Source organism: Limulus polyphemus, unplaced genomic scaffold (assembly GCF_000517525.1).
Source record: "Limulus polyphemus unplaced genomic scaffold, Limulus_polyphemus-2.1.2 Scaffold1540, whole genome shotgun sequence".
In the NCBI taxonomy this organism is placed as follows: Eukaryota; Metazoa; Arthropoda; class Merostomata; order Xiphosura; family Limulidae; genus Limulus; species Limulus polyphemus.
The window spans coordinates 154,683-164,543 of record NW_013667150.1 but is presented as its reverse complement, the minus strand read 5'-3'; the positions used below and the strand labels follow the sequence as shown (position 1 = coordinate 164,543).

At 30.4% G+C, this 9,861-nt stretch overlaps 1 protein-coding gene and 1 long non-coding RNA gene across 2 annotated transcripts in view; both read right to left on the bottom strand.

The window, feature by feature from the left end:
- The window catches only part of LOC106464010 (RING finger protein 141-like), a 30,345-nt gene that overhangs the window by 9,750 nt on the left and 10,734 nt on the right, over positions 1 to 9,861 (bottom strand). The gene's annotated exons all lie outside the window — the stretch shown is intronic.
- Positions 3,129 to 9,855, bottom strand: LOC111086904. The gene is made up of 2 exons (XR_002611615.1): positions 9,616 to 9,855; positions 3,129 to 7,581 (listed from the first exon to the last, which is right to left on the bottom strand). It is a non-coding gene; the product is annotated as an uncharacterized LOC111086904 (long non-coding RNA).

Sequence of the window (9,861 nt, the reverse complement as noted above, 5' to 3'; positions counted from 1 at the left end):
GGGCAAAATTCATAACAAACAAACAATCACTCATCCCACTTTGCAGTAAATACCCATCCTAAAATGACATTCTTAGGAGCAGTCTGCAAAATGGTAAGATGTATGGGCCATTTACAATGGGGAAGAGGAGCAGAAAATGATGTTGCCAAAACAATTTTAGTTAAATGAAGAATTCTGCCAATTATAAACTGCTGTTCTGGACTCTTGCAAAAACCTGGGAAATCATTCAGAAAACCACCGTCATCTTGGAAGATCTGCTATTGGAAATAAGGTGAGTGAGGTTGTGTCTAAACTAAAAAGTTAGACTTTGTAAGTATTATTAATCTGTGTATATTGTTTTTGTCATTTATTTCTGTTCAAATATATATGTATTTAAGTTACTTATAATTTTTTAATTTGTTTTGTTTTACATGTAAAGGATTTTCTTTTTAATGTAAGAAAAATATACATTTTATTATTATTAATGTACATGTATTATTTTCAGATTTTGTTTTATGTATGTATTTTTGCTCATTATATACTGGACATTTTAAAGGTTTTTATTCATTCTTTCTTTTCCTTATTTTGGCTCTGAGTTCACTCTCTCTAGTCACATGTAAATACATATATATGTGCTTCTAAGTGTTATCTTTTATTCTCAAGGGTTGGGTTGATTCTTTGTTTTAATTTGATATTAAAGTTTTTTTTATTTAATTCTGCTCATTTCCAGAGTTTTTAAGAGATTTACTTTGTATTACAGTGTTATAATAGAGCACATTTTGTGTTGTTATGTTTATGCAAACATATATTATTTGAATAAGTTAATATTTTATCTTTCAGGATGTAAATATTTGTTTTTGTTAAAAGGTGTATTTTTTGTTTTTAGGTGTGTTATATATCCTATTTAACATCAAATGGCTTATTTTGAATTGTGACTGGAATTATTGTTAAAGCATATTTATGCTTATGTATCAGTGTTAAAATGTCAATTTGTTTTGTAATATTGCTCTTTTGTTTTATGGTTGTCACTTGATTGTTAAAAGGTATTTTGCCATTATAATTATGGTATCCTTATTAAGGGGCATTTATTTTATGATGTGTTCATTGAATTGTGTTTTCTATTTTGCAGTGTGTTTTACAAGGACAAGAGAAAGTTGCACTGCTTTTCAACTAATATGTAGGTTAAGTTAATTGGTTTTAAATTTTAAAATTAGGGATGGCCTTGAAAGTAAATGAGGGAGGAAAAGTGTGGTATGCAGCTGTACCACATGTTTTCTACCTTTTGTTTTAATTTAGGAATTTTCCATTTACTCCTGTACATGCAGTTTTAACATGAAATGCAGTCAAGAAAGTCAGTAAGTTCCTTTTGCTCTAGCTACCAATTATTCTGAGACATTCACCTAAGGCATCACATTTTTCTTCCCGTGGGAAAGGTTTCTGTAAAATTGTATATACTGTGTGTGAAAGCAGACAGTAATCTTTTTCACTGGCAGGTGAGGTGATATCTCGAGGATATAATCTCCCTTATATTTCATTAGGAAGGACTAATGATTATGAGGGTAGTGTACATGCCTTGAGAGAACTAGCATTGTTATATTTTCTTGACGTGGAACATGTTTTAACAACTTGAACCATTTCTTTAGAGATAAACAGAGAGCTCTTTAGTAAAGGCACTGTCCTTTGTTCTACACACCTGTTATTATGTGTTTTTGAATAAAGGTTGTTTCATCATATCCAGTCTCTTTCTTTCTCAAACTCAGTCAGAATTAGAATATATGATATATTTTGTGATCAAACCTCCTGTTATTCTGTGGAGCCTATCTTCTCACTCTTTAAGGATATTAGTGCATCCGAGAATATGTCTCCCATCCTAGACATTATGAATGAGCGAAGAGTCTGATGATTGTGGTAATTTTGAAGACAGACCCGTACACATGTGTAAAAAAAAAATTAATCACAATCATGTGTTTATTTGCTTATTCTGAATTGATATTCTGTTGCCATTGCCACACATCTCTCTCCGTCGATCAAATTCCTGGAAAGTTTGTGTTACTCTGCTCACAGTAGAAAGTTTACCAGTGTCTTATGTATGCTACAAAACAATGAGACATTTGATAAGATTTGCTGGTCTGTTGGAAATAATTCATTAGCATTATGTGGGTGTGCTTTCAGTCAAATGATTGTTCTAAGAAACAGTCAAGTAAAGCATCTTGTATCCACATCTGATCCTTGGTATTGAGAAATTTGCTTCATTATTATTATTAGTAGTACGAACTTCATTTGGTTGTATGGTGTTATCAGTGAATCTTTTCAAGTTCGTTAATGGTCCCAATTTTATTGTGCGTTAAATTGTTGGCAAAACCTTCTCCATTCAACTCTACACTGTTCATAAGATTTTCATCTTGTTATGCAGTGCTATCTTGACAAATGGTCACAAATATTTGTTGTTTCTACTTAGCAAAAAGTTATGGAAGTTTATGTTCACCTTGGATGTCTGTCCATAATTACGTTAAAGTTAACAGGACACGTCAAAATTTAAAATTATTTTTTCATTTTCTTGTTATAATAATCAGAGATGGGTTATTATTTCGATTAAGTAATAACCTAAGACACAAATACACTCATTAGTTATGATTAATCGAAATTATGATTAAATCAATTAATGTCCCTAAAATAGTCAACTAGTTTCTGATTTCTTTACTGTTTTTGATTATTCTCACGAAAATAATAGACTAATCAAAAGCAGTATTTTCAATTATTCAGTAATCAAAATATTGCCATTATGTTTGTTTCTTGTTAAACACAAAGCTACACAATGTGCTTTGCCCACAACAGGTATCGAAACACGATGTTTAGCAGTGCAAGCTTTTTTTTGGTTGTCTCACATGAGAATATTTTGTTTTTTTAACCCTCTTACGTGAGCTCTAATAAAGATCACTATTTTTTGTTCTATACTGAACACTACATTGCAACCCCTGGTCCATATAAGTGCAAACTTGTCTGTATCTTCAGAATGTCAATTATGCTAGCTAAATCAATCCCCTTATTTGATATGACACCTACAGAGCTAACATTTATTATTTAATGGCTTGATGGTTTCTATAACATTCCCCTAATACGGTGTTGACCAAAATAAATACATGCGTACATACGTATAATACTTTTATTTTCGTGCTTCTACAAGTAATGTTTACAGTGCCAAAACAAGCCAACGATGCTGGTAATTTTCAATCAAAAAAGTTTATTTACACTCATGATGCATAATAAATTACATCCTTAGTCTTCACCGGGAAATAATATTTAAAACACAATTAATCATGTTTTCAAAATTGGACAAACACGAGTATCTTTTCTTACAAACTGGCTGTTAATATATTAAATCTTTTTTTTTTGACTGACTCAAAAAATATCTTCTGTATTTAAAATCAACTGTTTTATCTGAACAGATTTAAAAAATTGCTTCATAAATTTTCTATTAAATGAATACTAAAATACATTATAAGTTGGATTTAAAATTTTACTTTATGATAACTAACAACACTAAGCAACAAACTGTCTTTTTTAAACAATGTGTAATAACAATAGTATAAGCATCAATGATAGAAAGCTTCTTTTTGTCTTGAAAATTATGACTTAACTATGTATTAAATATTGTACTTTAGATACATTATCTAGTTATACTTTCACAACTCCCCTAAACCTACGTTATTACTATAGTTTTAATATAACTTATGCTATAATAATATTTTCATAACTAATTGGACTATTTGTTACTCTGGGGTCTTAACAATACTGCTGTTATTTTGAAATTACTCAATATTGCCAGTAATCTCATCAGGGAGGTAAAAAAAAACTAATGGTTGTGAAAGCTGATACAGCTGCTAGAACAAGAATACATACATAGTAAATTGTTAAAATTCTCCATACAAAATAGTTACCTAAACTTTATGTTGAGATGGTAGCTACAGGGTAAATAACAAACAAATTTTGATATTTATTACCCTATGACATAGAATCTAATGATGTTAGAAGAACACAAATAATAGTGACATAAATTATACCATAAAAACAAACAAGCTTAAATTCTTATAGAAAAGTCTGGTGCATTCTAATGATAAAATAATCTATGTCATCTAAATATATTCCTGTAAAAGGCTTAATACATACACCACTAAGTGCACATTAAAGATTTAGAGGTGTATCCATTCATTTTGTACATAAATTGAATTCATACAAAAAAAAAAGTTAAGATAACTTCAACAAAGGGAGGTTTAAATTCTACTTGTTAAAAACACAAAAAACGGCTGATGTTCCTAAGTTAATTTTGCTACTAAATGCCAGTTTGTTATTTTACAAAAATTGCTACCTGTGCATGCCCTAATCCTTCTTAACTTAACGATGAAATTGGAACATATCTCTTTATAATTCTCAACATAAAATATATAAATATGACGATGTGACTACTGATATATTTTTTTTTTGTTAGATTTAGTTAGGTACTGAAAATTTCAACAAATTTATTTACATAAAAGATATTAGTTTAAAATAATTAAAAAGAACACACGTACAAAATCTGTTGAAACAAAACATATCTGCTTAAGGCAGACTGATGAGCATTCTAAACTGTACGATACCACTATTTGATAACGGCTCACTTAAATATTTTATTCTTAACCACGATTTTTAGCAATTGTTTCAACAGATAATGTAGGCCACAATGTACCAATTTTATAAACCTTGTTTTTGTAAAACTTTGTACTAACAAATTCCCACCGAACATTATCAGGCTATATACATCTGATCATAGTTTCAGCTATATCTTGCAACATGGGTCATTATACTTATGGTACAGCTATGAAGGCTATTTGCTGTCATCCCTAATTTTGAGCTGACGTTGTTTGTTGAATTTCGTGTAAAGCTAATCGCAGGCTACCAGTACTACAGTAGAAGGAAGGCAAATAGTCAACACCAACCACTGCCAACTCTTGGCTGCTAATCAACTAGTGGGATTTGACCTACACTTCTGTAACATACCCATGGCCCTACAGTGCAAAGCTTGGTTTCTATTTATGGCAGAGATGAGCTACGAACCATGGAACCTCAGATCCACGGTTCAGCACGCTAACCACTAGGACACACGTGTGCCCTTTGAATTACTCCCACAGGTAAGATAACCAGTCATCAGCACTCTATCACACACACACACCCTCTCGTGCTGAAGGATTGATGTCATTCATATTACAAATTAAAATGTGTAGAATATTTTATGGTATCTGACTTATCTAGACTTGTGACTCACCTGTGGACTTTTACTAATACAATCAAATTAATTTTCTCAGTAAATTAATGTAACACTTCAGGTTACAATACAAATGAGGCATATAATCAAATTGAAAAAAAAAAGTATTTGTTGACACATTCTAGTTCCTCTAATTACAAGTTAATGATTTTTTTCTTATTCAAAAGTTAAAATTCTTATTTATATATATATATTAAACTTCACAATTTCTTCCATTACAGATAGTCCCTTAATATTAAGTAACTTTGGAAAAATTGTAAAAAAAATCCAAGTAAAATTCTTACCAGCATATTTAAAAATGTTTAATTATAAAAACAACAACAACTAAACTGCTAAATAATTTCCTAATTAAAAAAATTATAAATTATAATTAAAATCATTAATGTTGGGGCTGCTAGTTTAATGGGGAAGGAGGCATTCATCATTTTCACTAGTGCACAAAATATGCACTTTATGATCCCCACTCCTCTTTAAATTTAAAAGTACACACATAAAATAAAGTTTTTTTTTAAATAGGTACTATCAGACGTTAATTATAAATAGGAAACAAACAATAAGTGTTTGAAACCACAAAATTTGACAAAGTTTTGTAATTTGTTGAGGGGAAATAATGTCTTTTTTTTTTTTATGAAGTACACAAGCTATACCCCTAACATATATTTTGTATGCTTATGAAAATGTCACAACTTGCGACTGACCCCTTAAGCCTATGAACAATAAAACTGTTTAACTGAATTGTAACTTGAGTAAAAAAACAAAACATTGAATGAAAAAAAGTTGTGTATAGTTATCTTTCATAAAATTTTTAATTGGAAAAACAGTGGTTCTGTGCTATGAATCTAAACTTAAGCTTTAAATTGAGAAGAATATTTTATTGTAATATGAGTTATGTAAAACAAATATTTTTTCAAGTGACCTTCATGAAAGATACCACAACATTATAAGACTAAGACTACGATTTACAAATATTCTCAACAAATTATTACTTGAACAATAAAATTCTTCCTGTTAAACACTCATGGTATACAATATGTTAATACATAGGGAAAACATGTTCCTGTAATGCACATAGCTACAGTAAGAACCCGCTTAGTGCCACCCTGCTTTAAGCTGATCTGTTATAGAGCTCGTCTCCACGAAAGATTATATTTTTTCATGAGTGAGAAAAAAAAAATTATGAAAATCCATAATTGTCTGAACACTACTTTTTCATACTAATGGTTGTAGTGCACTAAATAATTTTTATTTAATAAAATAATGCAACAAAGAATGTAGAATAATAACATGCAAAGAGCAGACAATGTTCCGTAACTGTCACAATTTTTCTTGCATTATTAGCGATGCTACATCCATCTACACAATATCGTTCCTGTGGGAAAAAACATTTTCTTAGGAAGCGATCTACAAATCTCTGTACAGAAAACAACATAATATAATACGTCACATGACAGACAAAAACCTTGCCTGTCTATTGGTTATAACTAATATAGTCGTAAACGTAAGAGAGAACTACATGTATTGACAAATCCTGAAAGACAGAATGTGGCACGAGGGGGCTGATTTCCTATTTGATGGTTCTGTAACCAAATAAGATTGAAGGCTAACAAAAATTTGATTTTTTCCAGGGATGACAGTATTATAGTGAGTAATTTACATTAAACTTCATACATATTAGAAGGGTGATGAATGAATAGAGAAGAGGGGATGTTTAGAGAAACAATGTCACTATTCTCATACTACCAGAAATTCAGGATGATGCAGCACTCATGTTCTTCATTATAAAGAGCCAAATGATGTCCAGTGCCTCTGACTACCCACTGCCTTCCACCCTGGGGTCAGCACCAGTTCGTGAATAGATGCCAGTTTAATGTGTTTCTTTGTTTTTTTAAGTGTTCTTTTACTTTAATAAATAATACTGTACTGGAGCAATCTGTGTTTACCAGTACCTAAATAAAGCACTTATACATAAATCACAGGTAAAAAACAATGCCTTTAGTTACATATCTCCATATATGTGATGTTAAAATGACCCTGTTAACAGCTAATTCGTTTAGAGCTCTTACTGAGTGCTAAACGGGGTATTACTGTATACATATAAATGTCTAATGTATAAAAGTTCAGGTAGCCTTCGTTCTTCACGTGTCAGTTAAGCATCTTCTCACTTTTCTTCTGCAATGCATTGCAAAGCCTGTTGTAGTTCCTCTTGTACTTCCTTAAAATCAGGGGCATCAAATATTACCCATGATTCATCTGTGCTTTCCAACTTCTCTCTGCACAATGGGCACGTGTTGTGTGAAACGTTCCTGTAGAAAATTACACAACAATCATCATAAAGTCATTATAATAGTTATTTTGATGACTAAACCTAGGGGGAGGTCCTGAAATGGTGATGCAAGAGATGATAGCATCTAAAAATAAAGTGAATCTATATTATTATTATTATTGTGTGCTAATTTTAGTCTTCTGTTTCATTATGCCACTTTTTGAATTTTGGCAAGTTAATAATATTTTATTATTGAAATATCATATTTAGGACTAATAATGATTGGAGACGGCTTGAATGGGTAATGAAGAAAAACTTTAACACAACAGCAAATGTACAACGTTTCGACAAGGTTTTGTCATCATCAGGTACGTGTACATTTTCAGGACAGAAAAAACTCTATTATTATACTAGATAATGATAGAAAATGTATGCTTTTCAGGCCTTAATATAACTGATGTTGATGTTTTATGACAAAGCTACACAAACAGTCTATCTACGCTGTTTCCATCATGGAGATCGAACAATGAATTCTCAATTAAAGCCCTGAAGCTTACTGCTGGGCCAAGAAGAACTTTTAGTCTACATTTAAATATATATCTGAAATAAGACTGTTAAAGATGCTCTTTATAGAATATAAAATGCCAGTTTTTTTTGCATTAACTGACTTCATTTTTACAAAATTCTTTAAATTTTTTTTATACTTACAAATATTTGTTCCCAAGTACAAAATACCAGTAAAAATGACACATTTTTTTATTCATAAAATCTGAAATTTTTTTTAAGGAGGATTTGGAAAATAAATACAGTTTTGTTGTTTCTCCATAAATGTCCTTGTTTTTTATTGAAGCAGTCTTCTGACTACTGTATAAATTTACATTTTTAATTTTCATATGACGTAATTAAAAATTTTTATTTTATGTTTTATATATACATATATATATAAAACAATATAGTGCTATCTGCACACTGCCCCTAATTTTGAACTGATAGACCAGAGGGAAGGCAGATAGTCAATACCACCCACTGCCAGCTCTTGGACTATTCTAATGGAATAGTGGGATTTGACTGGCCCTCTTATAGTACACCCACAAAGTGTGGGATGCAATGTTTTGTTATAGCAACAAGACATGAATCATGGACGCTATAATCCACCATTCAGCACGCTAATGACTAGGCTACACCAAGCCTATATTTTTGAATTTTAATGCAGAGAAACGAACAAAAACCATCAGTTTCTTAAAATCAAAGTCCGGCAAAAAAAAAAAAATGGTCAAATAGTAAAAGAGAAAATAGGTTCAGAAGAATCTTAATAACTATTTGATATTTTTCTAATAGAAGCAGTAAAAACATTGAATTTCTTTCAGCCTATCAATAATGTTTTGTTTTCCTACCATCAACCATATAGAAGTTTACAATACAGACAAAATGGGCCTCAAGTCTGGAATGTAAGAGAGTCCTTTTTACTACGATCATACAATAAAAGAGCTTTATATAATATGAAACCATAAAATTAACTGGTAAAACTATGAAAGTAAAATAATATCTGCCTGCTGTAAGAATATAAATAATACAAGTGCTGAAAAAAATCCAGAATATTAAGTATTAAAACTGTGCTACCATGATGGGGAAAAAATAGAGTAGAATACTGAGATATATATCAAAATCAAATAATACATGATTGATTAATAACTTATTTACAGAAAAGTTGGAGTATATATATATATATATAGTACATTTACACTCAGTTTATCTTTTCCAGAATTGATTCTGCAATAAAACTGAGAACATATTATATAGCTTTTTGTATTTAATTTATTGTTTTCAAAAATCTATATGTACTTCTGACAATTTTTAAAATACAAAAGACAACGAAAAACAAAGCTAAAATAAAACTAATATATAGATATATAGTGTACAGTAAATACATGTAAACATCTGACAAAGTTTGAACTCACTCCTTATTTTTTTTTGGAATCTCCAACAGATGCTCTTCAGTATTATTTCAGAGAAACTTTTTCTTTATAATTAATAATAAGTCTACTAATTTTTTTTATAGACTAAAATAATTTACCATTCCTCTATACATTTCATACAGTAACTATGATCACAGGGTAATGTAGTCTCTGGTTAACTTACCATTCATCTATACATTTCATACAGTAACTATGAGTACAGGATAATGTAGTCTCTGGTTAACTTACCATTCCTCTATACATTTCATACAGTAACTATGAGCACAGGGTAATGTAGTCTCTGGTTAACTTACCATTCCTCTATACATTTCATACAGTAACTATGAGCACAGGGTAACGTAGTC